This window comes from Carlito syrichta, unplaced genomic scaffold (genome assembly GCF_000164805.1).
Source record: "Carlito syrichta isolate Samal-C Ts95f unplaced genomic scaffold, Tarsius_syrichta-2.0.1 Scaffold309814, whole genome shotgun sequence".
NCBI lineage: Eukaryota > Metazoa > Chordata > Mammalia > Primates > Tarsiidae > Carlito > Carlito syrichta.
The window spans coordinates 117423-139379 of record NW_007253910.1 but is presented as its reverse complement, the minus strand read 5'-3'; the positions used below and the strand labels follow the sequence as shown (position 1 = coordinate 139379).

The window sequence follows — 21957 nt, the reverse complement described above, 5'->3', positions numbered from 1 at the left end:
ATAGGTTGCAAAAATAACTATGTAATTCACGATATGGCCATATATAAACTAATTTAAAACCAATGTGGATTTGTACAGAAAACTGACAAAATTGCAGGCAGAGATGAAGATTTAAATACTTCGCTCTTTATGGTAGTTTTGAACACTGTTGTAAAGACACATAAATTCCCATTGGTGCTGCATAGCCACACAGAGATATTTTATTCCTAATCCCTTGAATGCTGAAATATGGATAAAATGATTAGGAAATCCCTTACCTTCCTTACATTTTCCTCTTGCATCAAAATACCCAGGTCTTGGCTTATTAGTCTAGTACAATTAAGGGAGTTAATGAGGAAGAGATGGTCTTTCACCCAAAATATTGCATTTAGAATATTACTGTGACATTATATCTACACTTTAGAAGGTACACGCTCAGACTTTTTGAAAACAGTATGAACAATTCTTGTCTATTCTATAAAATTGTTTAAAACTATGTACAATTCCTGGCCATTCTATAAAATGACTGCAAAACATTCCTTTGATTATTTCAGACAACTGCTAACAAATCTTAAAAGACAAATAATAGCAGTAGAATGAAGCCCAAACTGCTTGACCTGGAAGTCAGGCCCCCATGATCTGGCTCTACACTGTCATTGTAATTTCACATCTCGCTTGTCCTCTCCTGTGTCCTCTGCAACACACATTTTATTGTTTTTTGCTTCCTTGGTGAATATACTCTCAACTTTCTATTATACCTATTCAATTCCCACCTAATTTCCTTATATGATCCCTCTCAAATTTCTCCACAAAATCTTTTCAGTCTAGTACAGTTCGAAATGACCTCCCTGTCCTATGAACTACTAAAGCACAATTAGCTGCACCATTTCATGGTATTAATAACAAAATCATGAAGTCCTTTGCAGTCATAAAACAGTGACTAGCTTTTGTTGAGTGGAAATGTCTTATGACTCACCTTCTCTAAGCTCTAGCCTCCAGCTATTCTGCTCTATCTCCTCTATCCTACCTTTCATTTTTCTTATCCAAAAAAATCCTATTTAATTTGTAAGGCAGGTTTTTAAAAATCACATATTTATTAAAGACAATCATTTACAGTTTACAAAAAAAAACTGCCCTGATATACACAAAAATTCCCTGGAAACAGAAATTAAAAACAACTACTCCACTTCTCTCATACTCCACACCAATATTCAATCTAGATCAGTTTAATCTTGAAGTGTAATTCAATAAGACTGAAGACCAAACACTTCAGGTCCTGGACAAGATAATAAAATACTCGTAAGCTTTCTGGATCCTTGGATTGATTGACATCAATAAGGGAACCCGTTTTTGATGTTATGAAAGAAATGTGTTTATCTCCAATGATGATTTCAAGCTCCTGCCGGCCTACCCAGTCAGGAGGGGGCCATAAAGCATTATTCTCTTTGGTAATTTTACTGTCATCAATTATTCTCTTCAGTCATACATTTTTATGTATGTAAGCCTCTTTTCTGATCATGACATCATTTATGTAATTGTTGTTGTTGGCGTATCTCAATTTCCCATAAGGTCTGGACTCAAATTCCAAGAACTTGTGGCCAGACTTGTTCTTGTGGCCCATGTAGTAATGTAGATAAAAATCACTCTCTATGGCTTACAAAAGGCAACCAAGACTAAACTTTACGAGTAAGCCGCCAGGCAGGTTTATAAAAAAGTTTGTCCTCTACCAAAGTGTGTCTAAGAAAACTCTCTTTCTCATTATTTATCTGATATTATTTTAAAACAATGTTTAAGATAAAATCTGCTTATTGTTGCTAAAATGATATAAACTATACAATTTTATAATCATTTATAAATTATGTAAATAAGTCATATAATAATGCATTTACATACACATGCATACACCTACATATGACATAGGAACTAATATTGGAATTGGTCAAATAATAGCATAAAAGCAAATACTTATCACTGTTACAAAAAAGATTGGCCTAGATTTTTAAGCCTTCAAATACAAACCTTATTACAACTGTAGTGCTCACTTCCCTCAAAATAATTATACTCCATGAATTTCTTAAGGACACTTTGCCTAAACAAACCATGGATCTCGAGAAAAAAAAAAAAAAAAGCAAAAACCCACAAGCCATTCAGTAATGCAACTTGGAAATCTTCTAATCACAGAATGACAGCTTTCCTCTCAAACCAGTGCTGAGATGAATCTCTCTCAGTCCTATTTAATTACTGAGTGTTGTTTGGGATTTTTCTAGAGGCAGGCAGTTTTCTTTCACAACAATGTGCTACAGAGCTGACAAAACTAGATTTATACAAGGGGATAAATCTTGACAAAACAGTGCACAGCAGTTCAATTAACCTGCTTCAGGAGAGCCTAATGTAATTGCAGAAATGCAATCACTTCACCTAAGGGTATAAGGTTTGAGACTAACTTTATTATCTGAGGGTAAATGCATCAGTATTAGATGTTCCTTTGGCAACTAAATTCAATACAAAGCTAACCAACAAAATTGCTGACTAATAATTGACAGTATAAAAATCTAGTAGCTTCTTGGACTTCCCAAACCATTTAATTTAGTATTAATAATATTTAGAAAACCCAAATCAATAAAATGCTTTCAATGTTTGTTCTTTGACTTTAATACATTAAAGAAAAAGTAAGTAAGAATGAGGAGTAGGAGTTAAGTCACTAAGTATTTGATTAAGTATTTGGGTAAGCACTGACTTCATTATGTGTCTGGAGAATTTTTACTTTTCCCCATGACTAGAAATAACTGTTTCTAAAAAGGAAAACTTGAAAAAGAATGGAACCTTTAGCAAAATGAATTATCAATCACTTTGCATGGGGATTTTACCAACCAAAGTGCTGAGGACTGTCTTAACTTTCAGTTTGTTAACAAGTCCATCCTGTTGAGTAAGATATTATATGCAGAATTATTAATGAACCAAAGAAAACTCACTGTTGCACCTAACAAGCCTGATCAGACTGTCCCTTAAGATCGATCAAAGTCAAGAGTTACTCCAGCTATCAGCACCCCTCTATCCCATCCCACCTCCATATCACCAACTGCATCATTTCTAAGATACTAGGTTCTCATTTAAATATTTATTTGTAATAATAACCAACACTGATGAGTACCATGCATACAAATATCATTTCCACCTATCATTTCATTTGTTTCTCATAAAATGCTATAAGTTAAGTTCATTCTCATCTCATCTCTAAAGACACATAGACTGAAAGTAAAGGAGTGAAGAAAGATATTCCATGGAAACAGAAATCAAAAGCTAGTGAGAGTAGTTGTACTTATATCAGATAAAATAGACTTTAAATCAAAAAGAGTGGGGAAAAAAGACAAGGCCATTATATAAAGATAAATGGATGAATTCAGCAAGAGGGTGAAATAATTCTAAACATATATGCACCTAACACTGGATCACTCAAATTCATTAAAAAATTATTAGATCTCAATGTAGATATATAGCAATGCAATAATAGTGGGTGACTTAAGCACCCACTTACAGCATTAGACAGATCATCCAGACAGAAAACCAGCAAGGGAATGTTGCAGGGCTGTAATAGGGTCTACTTGGATAATTTTTTATTTATTCTTTCAGCTAATCTATGTCTTCTAAGGGAAGCATATAACCCATTTATATTAAAGGTAAATATTGACATGTGAATTTTTGTCACAATGTTAGTAGTTTTCTAGTTTTTTTTTGGTTTTTTTTTTCTTTATTTTTCTGTTTGTCTTTGTGGTTTGGTGAAACTTTGCAGTAATGCCAATAGAGTACTTTCTTTCCCTTTTTTGTGCCATTGCCTTATTACCAGTGAGTTTTATACTTTTGTAAGTTTTCATGATGGTAAATATTGTACTTTTGCTTCTAAATGTAGGACTACTTTGAGTATTTCTTATAGGTTTGGTCTAGCAGTGATAATTCTCCTCAGCATTTGTTTTTCTGGAAAACCTTTGCTTCCCCCTTAATCTATGAAGCTCAGTCTTGCTGGAGAAAGAAATTTTGGCTGGAAGTTTTTTTTTCCTTTCCTTTTCTTTCTTTATTTTTCCCCCAGCACTTTAAATGTGTCATCCCATCTTTGTCTGACCTGTAAGGTTTCTGCTGATAAGTCTGTTGTCAATCTGATGGTACTTCTTTATAGGTGACTAGACACTTTTCTCTTGCTGTTTCTAGAATTCACTCATGCACTTTGATTTTTGACAGTCTGATTATAATGGGCCCTGGAGAATATCTCTTTGCATTGTATTTATTTGAGGATCACTGGATCTCCTGTATCTGGATGTAGAAATCTCTTGCTAGCCTTGGGAAGTTTTCATAAATTATTATTTTTTCATTCTCGATGAATATATATATCAAAACTCTAAGCAAAATACTGGCAAATCAAATCCAACAGCACATCAATAAGATAATATACCACAGTTAGGTGGGGTTTGCAGCAGGGTTGCAAGAATGGTTCAATATACACAAATTAATAAATGTGATACATCATATCAACAGAATTAAGGACAAAAATCATATGATCATTTCAATAGATGCAGACAAAGCATCGATAAAATTTGATGCCCCTATCTGATAAAAACTCTCAATAATCAAGGAATAGAAGAAATATGTCTCAATATAATAAATCCCATATAGGACAAACTCACAGCTAAGTCATAGAATGGGGAAAACTTGAAAGTCTTCTTTCTAAAAAACTGACACAAGACAAAGATACACACTTTCACTTCTATTCAGCATAGCACTGAAAGTCATAGCCAGACCAATCAGTCAAGAGCAATAAATAAAATGCCTCCAAATTGGAAAAGAGGAAGTCAAATTATTCTTCTCTGCTAATGATATAGCCTTATATTTAGAAAAACCTAAAGATTCTGCCAAAAATCCTCTTAGATTTGATAAATAAATCAAGTAAAGTTGCAGGATATAAAATCAATGTACAAAATTCCATGCACCGAAAATAATCCAGCCTAAAAAAAAGGTAATTCCATTTACAATAGCTACAAAAAATAAAATAAAATGCCTAGAAGTAAATTTAGACAAGGAAGAAAAATATCACCATACAAAAAACTACACAATATATCAGAAATAAACAAGCCTAAAATTCTATGGAACCAACAAAGAACTTGAACAGCCAAAGTAATCCTAAGCAAAAAGAATAAAGCATGAGGCACCACATTACTTGATTGCAAATTATACCACAAGGCATAGAAATTAAAAGAGCATGATATTGGTATAAAAATAAACACATATATCAATGTAACAGAACAGAGAACCCAGAAATAAAGCCACATACCTATATCTGACTAAAATTTGTCAAAGTGGACAAGAATATATACTGGAGAAAGGAAACGTGTTTCAATAAATGGTGCTGGGGACATTGAATAAAACTTGACTCATATTTCTTACCATATACAAAAATTAACTCATAATGAATTTAAAAACTTAAATGTAAGACCCAAAACTATAAAAATGCTAGAAAATCTAGGTAAACTCTTCTGGACATTGGTCTAGAAAAAGAATTTATGACTAAGACCTCAAAAGCACAGGCAACAAAAACAAAAGTAGACAAATGGGTCTTAATGGAACAAAAAAACTTTGATACAGCAAAGTAATAATCAACAGAGTGCAAAATGGGAGAAAATGTTTGCCAACTATGAATTCAACTAGAGTCTAATATCCAGAATCTGCAAGAAATTCAAACAACTCAACAACAACAAATTATCTCATTAAAAAGTGAGCAAAGGACATGAATAGACATTTTTCAAAAGAAGACACACAAATGGCCAACAGCTATAAGAAAAAATGATCAACGTCTCTAATCATGGAAATGCAAACTAAAACCATAAAGAGATATCACCTTACTCCAGTCAGAATGGTTATTACTAAAAAGTCAGAAAATAACAGAAGGTCATGAGGACACGGAGCAAAGGGAACTTTTATACATCATTGATGGGAATATAAATTTGTACAACTTCTATTGAAAACAGTATGAGGATTTATTAAAGAACTAATAATAGAACTACTATTTGATCCAGCAATCCCACTTCTGGTTATCTACAACACCCTCTCCCCCCCCCAAAAAAATCAATAAAAACGATACCAGTACTCTTATGTTTATTGCAGCACTATTCACAATAGCAAAGATATGGCGTCAACCTAAGTGTCCATCAATGGATGGGTAAAAAAAATATGGTATATATACACAATAGAATACTATTCAACCATAAAAAAGCATTATAACTTTTTTTGCAGCAAATAGATGGAACTAGAGGCCATTATCTCAAGTGAAATAAGTCAGATACAGAAAGGTAAATAATGAGTGTTCTCACTCATAAGTGGCAGCTAAAAATGTGTGCACATGGATATAGAATGATACACAATGACACTTGGAATAATAGACAATGAAGAATTAGGAGGAAGGTGGATAATGAGAAATTACTTAATAGGTGCATTGTGCATCATTCAAGTGATGGATACCCAAAAAGCCCTGATTGGACCAGTACACAATCTATGTATGTAACAAAATTGCATTTGCATCCTGTAAGTTTATACACATTTAAATGCTTTAAAAAATTAACTGTGGGAGAGAAATGTTTATGGTTATATAAGACATATGATAAGATATACCATTCATATTTCCATATGAATAAATGTGTTCAATTTACTAAGAGTAAGAATATAGAAACCAAAATGAAATGAGGCACCATATTCACTTTCTTGATTGGCAATTTAAAACTTTAATTAAAAAAAGATTTTATAGAAGAAATAAGAATTTATAAACATTGTTTGTGGTAGTATAAACTTCAATTTTGGGAGGCAATTTAGCCATAGCCACCCAAATGTAAAATGGATACATCATTTGACTCAGTATTTTCACTCTTTAATGATATATTTTATGTGTATATACTGGTAAAAGTTTACATATATGTAATATTTATGTATGTGTATGTATACATTAAAACATATATTTATTTTAACATTATTTTATTAGCAATAATTTTGGGAATAAAAGAAGAGTCCTATCATTTGAAAAATGGTTAAATAAATAATGATATATGCACACGCTGGTATTTCCAAGATAAACCATTAGGGGAAAAGGCACAGTAAAAATTAGCGTGAATATAATAAAATCCCCTTTGTTAAAAAATGATGCAGGAATATGCACATTTTTCTATACTAATTTATGAATGAAACTGAGAATAGTAATAACATTTGGGGGAAAGGGGTTAAGGGAGTATGAGGGAGATATTTATTACTTATATGGTAGTTCTGTATAATCATGAATGATAACTATGCATGTATTGCTCCCTAGCTAGTGTAATTTACTTACAACAATATTTTTCATAATAGATCTTTAAATTTGTTTCATATTACGTGATCTATTGAGTGATGATAGGATATTTCACATGGTCTTAGACTGTATCTTGGATATTTGCATTTTTCAAAGTTTATGGACTATGTAATTTGATGGGACTAATAATTTAACTCCTCTGACGAGGCAGCTCATTCTTGCATTTAACAATCTTAACTATGAAATGGTTAGAAACAGCTGCTGAGCCATAAACAGCTCAGCAAATAGATGCCTGAGTCTTTCAAAATATACCTTCAACTATATCTTCAAGCAAACATTGTAAATATGACTGCCTCCAATAATACTCTTAATGACACTTGACAATGTTCAGGTCTACAGGCAATGCAAGGTAAGATAATTTATAAAACTACATCTCCACTTAGTTTGTTGTTGTTGTTTTTGCTTGCTCAGTAAGTGCTGCATAGAATTTATGCCATTAAATACTAGGGTAAAAATCTCCTCAAAGCCCAAAAAACTCATCACCAGAATTGAGGAAAACAAGTGGACATTAAGGTCAGTAGTTCAAATTGTAATAGCTATTTGAGAAATATTTTCTTGCTACCCAGCAGAAAATATAGTTCCCAGATGAAGTAGAACTCTTGGAAATACATTGATGTAATGAATGAGGCAGATTCGTACACACAGCAGAGGGAGCGCTTAGAGTACAGCCTGCTTGAATTTGCTTCCCTTTGTGTTTAACCACCATAGCACCAGCACAAGGGAATACAGGGAATCAGTCTTCTTGATATACTATGTAAATGTTTTAAGGAAAAATAATAGGGAAAATCTGAGAAATCAATTTCATTCTTATTTCTGCTTTCAGAGAAAAATCAAGAAAATAAAACCTTTAACTTATGTAGAGAGAAACAAATGTTTGTGAGTGTAATCAAGATGTGAATGGATGTAAAAGGGTTGTTTGATGAGAACTATAGAGATATCAATATTTTTTCTAGAAGTTTCTTATTTGAGTAAAACTAGCAATATTTTATCTATTCAGTGAGTTTTATTAATCAAATTAAACGGAAATCGCATGGGAAGCACAAACTTCAGTTGCTGAATCTTAGATAATATTCCTTGGGGAAGCTGTTACAATACACTTGCTTTCATGGTAGTTAAATTTTTGCTAATTTTGCTAGAAAATTTAAGAAAAAGAAAATACATGGAATGGTTTTAAAAAGAAAACTGCAAGGGATTAATTTTAGTTGTAATATTAGTGATTTAAAGACACAACAACTTGTTAAGGAGCCAAAATAGAAACTATCTGAGTCATTGCCAATCTTTAGTGAAGCAAACGTATGAAGACTTAGTTAACTGAAATCTGATAAATGCAAGTTAAAGGGCATCTGTTTTTATACCTTTCCAATCCAGCAAAACAATGCTGAGAATTTGCAGTTCAGCTAATTCTATCAAAAAATCCTTCCCAAGGTTTAGGTTAAATCTCACTTAGCAATTTCCGAATATGCAATACATTATTGTTAAGTATAGTCACCGTGTGTACAATAGATCTCTTGAACAAAACTCATGTTCTCCTTAATGTCTTCCCTAATGCCTACAGAAAAAATATTTTTCTCCACCTCTGATGTACATACAGACTTGTATTTGTGCCTTTTTTCACATATATATCCACATGTAAATTTACATACACATATAAATGTGCCTAGCTCCATCATTATCTTGTAAGATTCTCTTGCTGGATATTCTCTGTCGGCCTCTGCACAACTTACATCCTTATATGCCCCACAATGTGCCCTGTGATATCTATGAACCATATTACCCAGAGCCCTTTATCTTTTATTTCCAGTGGGTTTCTGCAGGATATAAAAGTGTGGGAGAATGGAGAGTTAGGAATATTTCTTCCCTCTAACTCCTTTGTACTTGGTCACAATCCTGGGGATGGTATCATTCTTCTAACATCTCTTGTTGGTTAGATCCTATTTTATGGCTTTATCTATTATTCCTCTAGTCATAAGGGTGGTACTATCTTCCTATTGTTGCTAGTCCCTGAGTCTTCACCAATACTGTTTAGTTCTCTTAACGCTATCCATATTCACTAAATAGTTTCTTCACCTAACATTCTCAAACCCTTCTGAGTGTGGGGTCCACTTTCTACTTCAACCCTGCAAGTATACTCCCAAAAAGCAGAGCTCAGGCACACTCCTTAACTCTTTTCTCAGAGTGTTGTACAATGCCTAAAAGAGAGTAGACACTCATTAATTGTCTTGGGAATGCATAAATGAGTAAGTGGAACCTTAGTGCCAGGTGTGAGGCAGAGTAGCTAGCATAGTGTGAGAGATAGATTGGTCTCTCGCAGGCAGGTATAGCTTAGATAATTAGAAAATCAGATGGTCAAGCATCCAGCTGGGTGCCCTTTTATCAGGACATAACTCTCTAGAGCAGTATCTGCACTGACCAAGCACCCAAACCCAATCTCAGAATGTGAGGTGGCTGGTACACTCAGCTACAGAAACCATAAACAAGACAATAAGAAAATTAATGGAGACACTGGAGGATGGTGTTTAATTAGTCTGTAAAACACCAACTTTTATTATTATCTCAAGATTTTCACAGGATGTAAGTAAGCCCAGAAACAAACAATAAGAACAGAAACCTATGATCAATGGATTGTAACCTACCATGTAGCACACGAATCATAGTTTAAGCAATATGTTGTTTAATCAACACTAAGAAAATATATAAAACACTCAGCAACAGATCAGCGGCCCTTTTTCTTAAGGCATCATACTCTTTTTTGAGCATGCCTCTTCTTTCTGATAAAATCTGTCTTAAACTACAATTTGGACTTGCTCTGAAATTCTTTCCTGTCATGAAGTCAAAACCTATGGAACAACTATTCCCCACATTACCCAACATTAAATTAGTTACTGCACAAGAACAAAAAAAGTTATTAACAATGGGCCTTGTTCTAGCTAATGAAGGTTATAATCTAAAGAAGCAAACAACACACTGATACATAATTCAAGGTGTACTAAAAAACCATAGGCCTCCATGTTCACATTCCAGAAAAGGTATAAGACCTACTATTAGTAAGGAAAAGCTATCTAACACTGGAACACACACACACACACACACACACACACACACACACACATACACACACGTATGTGTGTATGTATATATGTATGTGCACACACACACACACACACACACATATATATATATACCGACATTCTATAATTTCACCAATTCCTCATAAAGTAAACAAAGATAAAAAGAATAACAACCCAACACTTCTCTGCCTCATGGGTGTACTGGCAGCTATGATTAGTTAATATTTATAAAGTACTTTGAAGATGAAAAGTGCTAAACATTATCTAACAGCCCTGTAAATGCAAATTTGTCAGGTCTTATGAAATTTAACAGAAATTAAAGAGTGACAAACTACTCACAAATTAAAAAAAAAAAAAAAGAAAAGCTTAACCAAGGTTTTGCATTTGGAGAGGCCAGATGGGGGAGAAAAGACTTTTCCCCTAGGGCAGAGAATCAAGCTAATCTATACCCCACCCCCATCCCCACTCCCACCGAAACACAGGCTGCAGAAATGTTTAATTTAAAGCCTGAAAGATGATGCACTTTGTAGCAGCATGTAAATCAATGTTTTATTAAAGCCTATGAATTACTATGCAGAAAAATGCAAATCACAATAAAACACATCACAAGCAGATTCAACCCTGCTCTGTTCTCAGTGGAGCAATTAGCACATGTCTTGCTTTGGCAGGTGGGTGTAGATTTAACTAGGGGTGGGAAGTCTTACCTCTTGATTGCCTGTGGAAACTGCAGAATCATCCAATCATTTCCCGTCACCCTTACAAGTAAAAAATTCCCCCACTGCCATTTTAAAAGTTACATTTTAAAAATGCTTATGCTTTTTCCTTCATTGGCTTTAATTATGCTTAGCGTAAGAGGCTTGTCCGGTTGGATAACCTTTTTACACAAAAGAGAAGAGCTTACACATCACAGCATTTCTCTCCAGCTTGTCTATTAGTTAGAAGGCTTGGATTTAATATTTTAAGCTTGTCTCTTTGTATCATTTTATTTATTCAAAATTTGTGTATATAAACTAGGCATCCAATTAAAGAGCCAGAACTATGGCCTTAATTCCAGTATGATTTTTCAGGGTGGGTCAGGATATGAGCTCAGGTTTACTGAGTTTATTTATCATAGACAGGAAAAAGGCATCTAGGTGACAAATCCTGTTTAAGGATACTGAAATAATGATAAACACTACCTTGAAATTAAATGCAAACATACAGAAAAAAGGGAAAAAAGAAAAGGATAGGGAAAACACAATGCTAAATGAATTCTAAGAAATATTGTATGAAAGTATGTTTAAAAAGATAACAGCAAACCAATTCTTTAACAGAGGTAGAAGCAGAAGCTGTTGTTGCCATTAATCCATAATCTCATTTTATATTTGGAATTTGTAGAACTCTTTAATTTCAAAGGAGGCCTTAAAAGGCTTCACTGCTTTGCATTTTGTTAAATAAATAAGGCATAATAAATAAACTACAGGCAATTATATATTGTACAAGTTTGATAGGTCTTTAAGCCTCAGTGCATTTTAATATATTAAGCAACCGAATATCTGTGGCAACATAAACTGAAATTGCTGAGATTTCAATATGGTTGATACGTTTAACACTTAGTAGCTAAGTGAATTTCCAGTGGATATATTTTGTGTTATTTATGAGTAATAAAATGCATATGATAATCAGTTTTTCCATTTCTCAACCACTGAGTTTTGAAGAGCAAATGAGACACTGTGTGAAAGTAACTTAAAACTGTAACAAACTCCACAAATGTTAGATGTTATTAGATGCTTCAAATACTGTAATACCTTTGTAAAAAGAACAAAATATTGACTAAGTTTGAATGTGCAAGTCAATGATAATAATAACTGTAATAATAATCACCATTCTTTCTTGTGATCTAATCAAACATCCTTTTCCAATCTATCTCTTCACATTAAAATAGTTTATAAATGAACAGAACCTCCCACAACCTGCATAACTAAATAAGGGATGTGAAGGGGAGGTACATTTCTCTTGGCTAGCATCTCTGACTTGTGCCTCTGTTTTTTTCTTCAATTTGGAACTTTCTATGGGTAGGTCATCAATAAAGTCATTTTTCTTTTATGCAAATACATATTTCTTTAAAATATACAATCATACAATAAGTGAATAATTTCCCCAAAGTGGCTTTGTCCCATACAATGCTCCTCCCCACTCCCAAGTACTATAATGATCCTCAATATTCTAATAAAGTTATAGAGAAGGATAAAATTATGGTATCCTAAGTTGTTTATCAAAAAGTATTTTTCTATATAGAGGATATTATGAATGGTAGCTATGCACATTTGAAATAATTCCATTGACCTTTTATGTTAAGTGTATATATATATATATGTGTGTGTGTGTGTGTGTGTATGTATATTATGAATATGTATGTATATTATTTAATTAGCTTTCTGAGGCTAATATTGAAGAAGTTATTTGAAATATTTGCTTAATAATATTTTTTAATCTATAAAACTCTTTACCGATTAACTTTTTTGTATGGATTTAGTCAATTTATAAGGTGAGAAATATTTATTTAGTAAATTCTCTTAAAGAGAACTTTTGAGCACCACAATTCTGATTATTCTTGAATTAGATCATAATTCCAGGCACTATGGTAGTAGCATAAGTAAAGTTTTATGCTCACTAATACTACTTCTTTCTTTTTTTAAAAAAATTTAAGCTCAAAGGGTATCTGTGCATATATGGGTATATTGCATGATGGTGAAGTGTGGGATTCTATTGAGCCAGTCACCCAGGTGGTGAGCATGGCACCCTTTGAGTGATTTCCCAATACTTACCCCTCCCTCGTTCCCTCATTAGGAGTTCAGGTGGTCTGTTTTTCTCATTCTCATGCTCATGTGTACTCAGTGTTTAGCTCCCTCTTGCAAGTGAGAACACGTGGTATTCAGTTTTCTGTTTCTGTGTTGATTTACTTAGAATGGCGATCTCCTCTGCATTCACATTGCAGCAAAGGACATGATTTTATTCTTTCTCATAGCTGCATAGTATTCCATGGTACTAACACCCTATGTCCAACTGGAGTATCCTCACCTAATGGCAATTCTTTTAATTTGTCCCCAGATCCTGCAGAGACTGCGAATCATGGTCAACAGTAACAGTGCTCCTCAAATGCTTATTAAGTTAACCCATATTTTTATCACCAAAATATGATCAGGCAACAATTAGCAGTTATATCTATTTCCTTAAAGCCAACCTATAATAGTCTTTTACTTTATTTTTGTCTCCAAGTACTAAAATAATACTAAAACAGTGTTTAATTAATGTTGTTTCAAAAAACTAAAAGAATAACCCAAGTAATAATTCTAATTATCATATTCTTTAGGTTCGATTATATTGGATATTTTTTATGAAAGTAATAAAGACCTACGTACAAATGTTATAATTATAACTAAAATGTAACATAATAGAGTGAGAGCATCAAGTTTATTGACTCTAAAAATATTTTGTATTTTTAACTCCTATTTCTTTAACATTATTTAATATACCTGATTTGATATTTAATGTTTGAACATTGATGTTAAGTGTTTCTTTACATACAGTCTGGTGCTAAAATTAGTTATCATAACGTTTACTATAAGATATGCATGCAACGTTTGATAGCATTTCTCCAAATACTTATGGAGATGTGCTTGTTCTCTCATATAGATTAGAAGAAAATAATCTCATCACAGTAAGAATGAAAAAAAATTAATGCTGCAAGTTGTAAAAGTAATTAAAATAGATACAATTGATTTTCACTCTGAAATACTGCTATTTAAAGAAATCAGACATGCCACATGAGCATTTCTACTTTGGACTTTGGACAAGATGAAAACCCTTTCACCTAAAACAATTAAAACACATATTTTCTATATTTCCTGCCCATATGTAATATGAATGAAACGTTTTTTAAGACATTGGACATAGCCGGGCTTAGTGGCTCAGGCTGTAATCCCGCACTTTGGGAGGCTGAGGTGAGTGGATTGCCTGAGTCCGCGGGTTCGAGACCCACCTGGGCAACTTGGCGAGACCTCATCTCTTCAATAAATCAAAAAATTAGCCGGGCGTGGTAGCAAGCGCCTGTAGTTCCAGCTACTTGGAAAGCTGAGGCGGAAAAATCGCCCCAGCAGGTCGAGGTTGCAGTGACCGGGAGCGGCCACTGCACTCCAGTCTGGGCAACAGAGTGAGACTCCAATCCCCCCCTCAAAAAAAGACATTGGACATCAGGCAATATAGGACAAAGATCTCTGAGAGATGGTCAACCAATGAATTAAGCCATACCATTGTCTTATTCACTGCATATAGCTTCCAGTCTATGGCACAGGAAAGAGAACTGGAGTAGAACCCAGCAGAAGGCCTGAGTTGAAGAGACAAAGCTGGACGTCTGGAGGGACCAAGGGGGTGAGAGTTCATATAAGGAGTACTGAAGAGGAAGGAACTGCACAGAGGAAGCTCCAGCAATAAGCAGAAGGTGCCCTGAAAATATTCAGTTGAGTACTGATAAGTACCTGCATATGAGGAAACTACCTCAGGCTCAGGAAAGAATAACAAAGTTTTGAGGGAGCTGTACCCAACACATAGAGAGAGCTGTAAATAGTGGCTGTTTCCCTCAGGCATACTGAAAAATTTCAGGATTCATTGTTTTGTACAGTACTCAAAGGAGTCTTGACTCAGTAGTAAGGAAATAATTAGCTCTACACTAAATATGACTTTAGTGTTATCTAATGAATCTTTAAAGTAAGTCCAAAACAAATCAAGTAACTTACCTGAAGTCCTGAGAAAAATCCAAAGCATATTTATAGGGATGCAAAAATCTCCAGCACACAAGAAAGTAAATTAATAATTGGTATCCAATTAAAAGTTTCCAGGCATGCTGAAAAAAAAAGGAGAAAAATATGACCCACAACAAGGAGAAAAATGAAACAGCAGAAATGACCCAGAAATGATACAGATACTAGAATTAAAGACAAGGACATTAAGCTTTTCATTCTATATTTCACACATTGAAAAAGTTCATTAGAAACAAGTAAGATACCAAAAACAAAACAAAACAAAAAAAAACCCAAGTCACAATTTTAGAGATAAAAACTACAATGTCTGAGATTAAAAATACATTGAATAGGATTAATGACAGATTAGACATTTCAGGGGAAACAATAAAGAAAAAAAAGCTATAGGCAGTAGCAGCTATCCAAAACAAAATATAGACTGAAAAAAAGAAAAGAAATAAACAGAACAGCAATGAACCATGAGACAACTACAACAGCCTAATATCTGTGCTATGGGAGTCCATGAAGAGGGGAGAAAGATAAATTATTTAAAGAAGAATAACTAAATGCTTTTCAAATTTGGAGATGAGTTGAAATTCACATATATTAGAAGCTAAAGAACTCAAAACACAAGAAACATGAAGAAAAAAATCATAAAATGTGCATCATGATCAAATTGCTCAAAACAAGTCTTAAAATTTTAAAAGCAGTTAGAGAAAAAGAGATGTACAAAGGAAAAAATATAAGGATAACTGTAGATTGCCCATCAGAAAAAATAAAAACAAAAAGATAGTGGAACAACACTTTTAAATTACTGAAAGCAAATTTTTATATTGAATAAAAATACTTTTTAAAATGAAGAACTAAAGACATTCTTATTTATTTAAAATGGAAACTATTCATTACAAGTAGATGTGCACTATAAGAAACATTAAAGAAAGTCCTTTAGGTTGAAGAAAAGTAATAGATGAATATATGGATCTACATAAAGGAATGAAGAATACCAAAAATAACTGAGAAAATATATACTTTTTAATTTTTATTTTAAAGTTGGGTACAAAATACTTTAAAACGTAATTGACTGTTAAGTGCAATGATACAGCACACAGTAGTGCTTCTAACATATGGAAAAGTAAAATATATGAAAATATAAGAGGAGAGTTGTAAAATTATATTGCTGAAGATTTTATTCTATATGTAAAGTGGTATATCATTTGAAATACACTGTTACAAGTTAATGGGATATACTGTAAACCAAAGAAACCAATACAATGGCAAAGCAAAGCGCTATAGCTAATGACCCAACAAAGAGAAAAAAATGAAATCATACAAAATACCGAGTTAATTCAAAAGGAGAATAGAGAATAATGGGAACAAAGAACAAATGGAATAAGTAAAAAATTAACAATGAGATGACAGATGTAAATGCAAACATATCAATAATCACATTAAATGGAAATGATTCTAAGTACCCTAAACAAATGTGTCACATGCTACACCTGAGTTCTTTAGCACAAAACTTCATTTAATTTTCTAAATAAACCTGTAAGGAAATTGCTGCTACTATCAAATTTTATAGGTGTTTAGTAAAATTGTATTATTTCTCTTCTTTTTATAAGAGATGATCAGCAAACCTAGACCCGAAGAACCAGAATAACACCTCCCATAGGTGAAATGCTTTACATGTTAAAGACGATTACAGTTATAGACACTGAGCCGGTACTCAAAAACATGCACACCAAATAAAGTCTGTTTCTAGATCACTTTAAGAGTGAGCTTGCCAAACCCTGAAAGAATGAATGACCCGATACAACAGTTTCCAGGTGAAGAAAAAGAAAGTAAGATCCAAAATTTGTTAGTAGTATAAACTTTACATCAAAGCTATATAAAACTTTATGAGATTGGATGAATTTAGGCCCAATTTCATTTAGGAATGAATGTCATAAATAATTAGTAAACCAACTCCAGCCATATATTTCAAAAAGAACATAGCACAACGAAATTGAGTTTTATCCCAGGATTACAGAGGTTAAAATAGGGAAATCATATAAACATTTAAACATGCAAAAGAGAATCAAATGCAACATGTGTTCATGCTATAAACTCTTTGCAAAGTTTAAATAGAAGGTAAATATTTTATCTAATAAAGATTATAGACCAAGACCCCACGAAAATCTCATAATCAATTATCAAACCATAAAAGAATTCTTATGAAAATAAGAAGTCAGGGAAACATAATCAGTGCTACTTCTATATTTTGCTATAAGTGCTGGCTAACACAGTGACACAATATCACAAATCATCATTATACCCCATATATATGCCTGCCTACAAGCAGAATTCAAGAGAATTTATAGACAAATATTGAAGATGAAAAGAGTTCAATAAGTTTACACTATATAAATTCAATCTACAAAACTGGTTAGCATTTTTTATATCAGAAATAATTAATTTGAAAACCATACAAACTTTTAGGAAAGCCTTCCATTGACATATTATGGATTCTAAATCTAAAAATTTAGTAAAAGAAAAATTTGAGACAATATTGTAAAACTTCACTGAAGAATAAAAATAAAAATGATATGTCAAGAGAACAGTTCAGTATTTATGATGGAATAATGTAGTATTTTTAAAATGTTTCCCTCCCCATATAAATACAGGTTAAATTAATCTGAATATATGCTTTCATGGTATTAGGTATTCATATAACACATTCATTAGTACATTTGTAACTTTTTTTTGAAATCCTCCAAAATAGTATTATTGGTTTCAGTAAAGTCGTTTGTACCATGTAATCAGTATCAGAGCATGGTTCTTCTCATACAGGTCAGATTCCTAAATGTTTGATACATTCATAAAACATAAAAGCACATATGTTTTGCACACTGACATCAGTATGTATTATCTTTTTTCCAATTGTAAAATCAATACATGTTTATTACAAAATACAAAAAATATAAACAAGTACAAACCTTTTGAACATACATAAAAGTGTGAGCAAGAAGGAAAAAAATAATCATAATTTCACCATAGTATAAGCAGTGTTGACATATGGTACATACGCTTTTAGCTATTTTTCTGGATACACTTATTTTGTTGACTTATATTTTTTAGATGAACATCTTCAGGTGCTATTCTATTGGGACATGGGAACTTTAGAGATGTTAAAACATGCATTTTTGCAACTAAGCCTAAGCCTACAGAGCATGCTCAGACTTCTGCTTATAAAGTATGAATTAATGAATCCTCAGGGCAGTCAGTAGGGAGGTGCACTCTGGGCATAATTTTACAGCAAGCTCAGAAGATATAGGAATCGTTTATTTTAATTTCATTCTTATTAGTAATTTTTTGCTTGCAAATGCTTTTCATTAGAATATAGTTTGATGTAACTCTGTATTATGTGAATATACAGCTGACTTTAAATTCATTAGTTATTATTTTTGTGAGTTACAAATCATTTTCTGTTGACATATTATTTCAGCAGAAAAGGCCAAATCCTATTTCTTTTTTCTTGGAAACGAGTGACTAAGCCTCCATTTAATGACACACCCATGAGAAATGTTTTGCAATAAATAACAACTCAGGGGAACTAAAAACCCCCAAGTAGAACTCAGAAAACAGCACTGTTGTCTTGTGCTAAAAAATAAATTTGGCATGTTTTGAAAACATCAGGACTACGCATACCCTATGGTCACTGTTCTCAGCCTTACTTTACTTGATCAATTTATTGTGCATTACGAAATATCAAAAAATTATGTTTATATACTTGACAAATTGAGGTAGAGACCGTTGGTGCTCACCAAATATCTAATACTCCTTACATTTACCAGTCACAAAACTTCTAGGTGATGACATGCAATATATTATTGCAATGGAACGTCAAAAGAAGGAATGTAGGGTGTCACTTCTACTGAAGCAATTAAGAATGAATGCTTCTCTCCTCTCTCTCTCATCAGAAACAAAGAACACACGAGGGTTGCAGGGTTCTAAGGGGAAGCAGCCTAAGTCCCTCATTCTTGAAAGAGAATTGTGCTGCAGAACCTCCTGTTCTATATGAAATAAGTATGAATAAGTCATAAATCTTACTTTTGACGAACCACTGAAAGATGTGGGTTTATTTTTTACTGAAGTATAGTCTAGTTGTGTCATTTAGCATTGTCTTATTGTTTTACCAGATTTCAAGTATGCATAGGAGAGTGCATGTGGAAGCTGAGTAACCAGAGGAGTAGACTGTGCCAGTTAGTGGTTTATTGCCTCTCAGCTCCAAATTCACTCCCGATGTTATGTTTCATTCATAGAGGACGCAGAGGAACTTTGCAAGAGAAGGAGACTTTTCTTCCTGTTCCAGGGTGCTCCACCGGCAGAATGTGTGTGTGTGTGTGTGTGTGTGTGTGTGTGTGTGTGTGTGTGTGTGTGTGTGTGTGGTGTGTGGTGTGTGTGTATGTTTACACATCCATGGTCATCCTGCTCCAGTGTGCGTGGTGTGTGTGTGTGGGGGGTGTGTGTTTACTCATCCATGGTCATCCTGACGCAGTGTGTGTGTGTGTGTGTGTGTGTGTGTGTGTAAGTGTGTGGTGTGTGTGTTTACATACCCATGGTCGTCCTGACCCAGAGTGTTTGTGGGTGGGGCGGCGTGTTGTGTGATGCATGTGTGTGTGTTTATACATCCATGGTCATCCTGATCCAATGTGTGTGTGTGGTGTGATGTGTGTGGTGTAGTGTGTGTGTGTGTGGTGTGTATGTGTATGTAGTGTGTGTGTTTACACATCCATGGTCATCCTGACCCAGTGTATGTGTGGTGTAGTTTGTGTGTGGTGTGGTGTGTGTGTGTGTGTTTACACATCCGTGGTCATCTTGCCCAAGTGTGTGTGTGTGTGTGGTGGGGTTGTGCGTGTGTGGGGTGTGTGTGTTTACTCATCAGTGGTCATCCTGGCCCAGTGTGGGTGTGTGTGTGGGGGGGTATGGTGTCTGTGTGTGTTTGTGTAGTGTGTGTGTGTGTGTGTCTGTGTGTGTGTTTATACATCTGTGGTCACCCTGCCCCAGTGTATGTGGTGTGTGTGGGGGGGAGGGGGTGTGTGTTTACTCATCCATGATCATGCTGACCCAGTGTGTGAGTGTGTGGTGTGTGTGTGTTTACACATCCATGGTCATCCTGACCCAACGTGTGTGTGTGGTGTAGTGTGTGTGTTGTGTGTATGTGTGTGTGTTTTTATACATCCATGGTCATCCTGCCCCAGCTGTACCCCAGATTACACTGTCCCACAGCAACCTTGCAGCCCAGGCTGGAGCCTGCTGATGACTGCCAGCTCCAGTTCTCTCTCGGAACACTCACCCCCCCAGCCCCAGCCAGTCTGTGTTGGAAGAGTCGTTTCCTGCAGCCCTCCCAACACAGCTACTTTACACACCAGGTCACATGTCACTGCCAGCAATTGGACCCCTCCCCCCACTCCTTCTTTATGCATCCTGCCTGCCAGCCAGTCTCCATTCATCTGCACCCAGGGCTGTTTCCTGCCTTTCTGGCAACTTTGAGCTAGCAAACTTTCCTACCAGCTAGTAGATTATAACCATGCCTTTTCTAAAGAAGTCTGAATCCCAGTTGATGTAGGGCAGTTCTAAGTTGCATTTTTTTTTTTTTTTTGAGACTGCATCTCTCTCTGTCACTCAGGTCAGAATACAGTGGCTCAATTATAGCTCATTGCAGCCTCAAACTCTGGGCTCAAGTGATCCTCCTGCCTCACCTTCCTGAATAGCTAGAACTGCAGGTGCACGACATCATGCCCAGTTATTACAAAACAATTTTTTTGTGGAGATGGAGTACTGTTATATTTTATCCAGGCTGTTTTCAAATTTCTAGCCTCAAGCAATTCTGTCTCCTTCTCCTCCCAAAGACTGCGATTACTGGAGTATGTCACTGTGTCCCCGGCCAGTTGTCCTTTCTGATGTAGTTCCATCCAGCTCTAGAATGTCCTTTGGAGTTCTTTTTACATCTTTAATGTTACTTCCCAATTATAGGTCAATAATTGCTATATTAAACTTCCCTCATCAAATTACCATGTGGTTTCTGTCTGTCTCCTAATTTGTCCTAAATTAATACTCTAACCTAGCCTAACTAATGAACAAATGACAGCAGGGAGATTTCGGATGGGAAGTTTAATCCTTAGGAACAATGTGGATTAAATGCTACAGAATACATTGAAGTTACTATAGGTTATAAGCTCAAATTGTTCTTCTAAATTTTAAACTGAAAAAGAACTTCTTTGTATTATAAGAAAATACAACTGGGAGTCAAACAGGCTACAGATAACATTTGTGACAAGGTGGATCAACCTTAAGATTTTGAGCCATTTGGGGAATGGCGCAATATGAGACATTTTTGTACCCAATTATAAAATATATAGTGAAAATAATGGATTTTAAAAAATGTTCCATAAAGATATTTTTTCTTATGATCCCCGGGACTATTACTTCAAAAGCACTTATTCTTTTCACAATTATGGCTTGTCTTTCATCCTTTGAATGAAGTTTAATGAAACATATCTTTCATTCATGTTGTATGTATATGATTTGAGAATCCTTTATGTTTTCCTATCATCAAGACCCCAATATTGTGGAGGGTGCAATTAACATTGCAGTCAGGGTCTCTACGTTCATGAGCTTACATCCGAAAAAGGAATAATAAAAAGGAAAATGGTCGTTTTAATACGGTGTATAACTGCTATTTCAAGGGAAGTGCAAAGTCCCCTGGGAGTTCAAA

General features: G+C 34.3%; 1 pseudogene; it reads right to left on the bottom strand.

Annotated features, from left to right (window-relative positions):
• Positions 1 to 1195: 1195 nt before the first annotated feature.
• Positions 1196 to 19799, bottom strand: LOC103270369 (annotated as a pseudogene).
• Positions 19800 to 21957: the final 2158 nt, after the last annotated feature.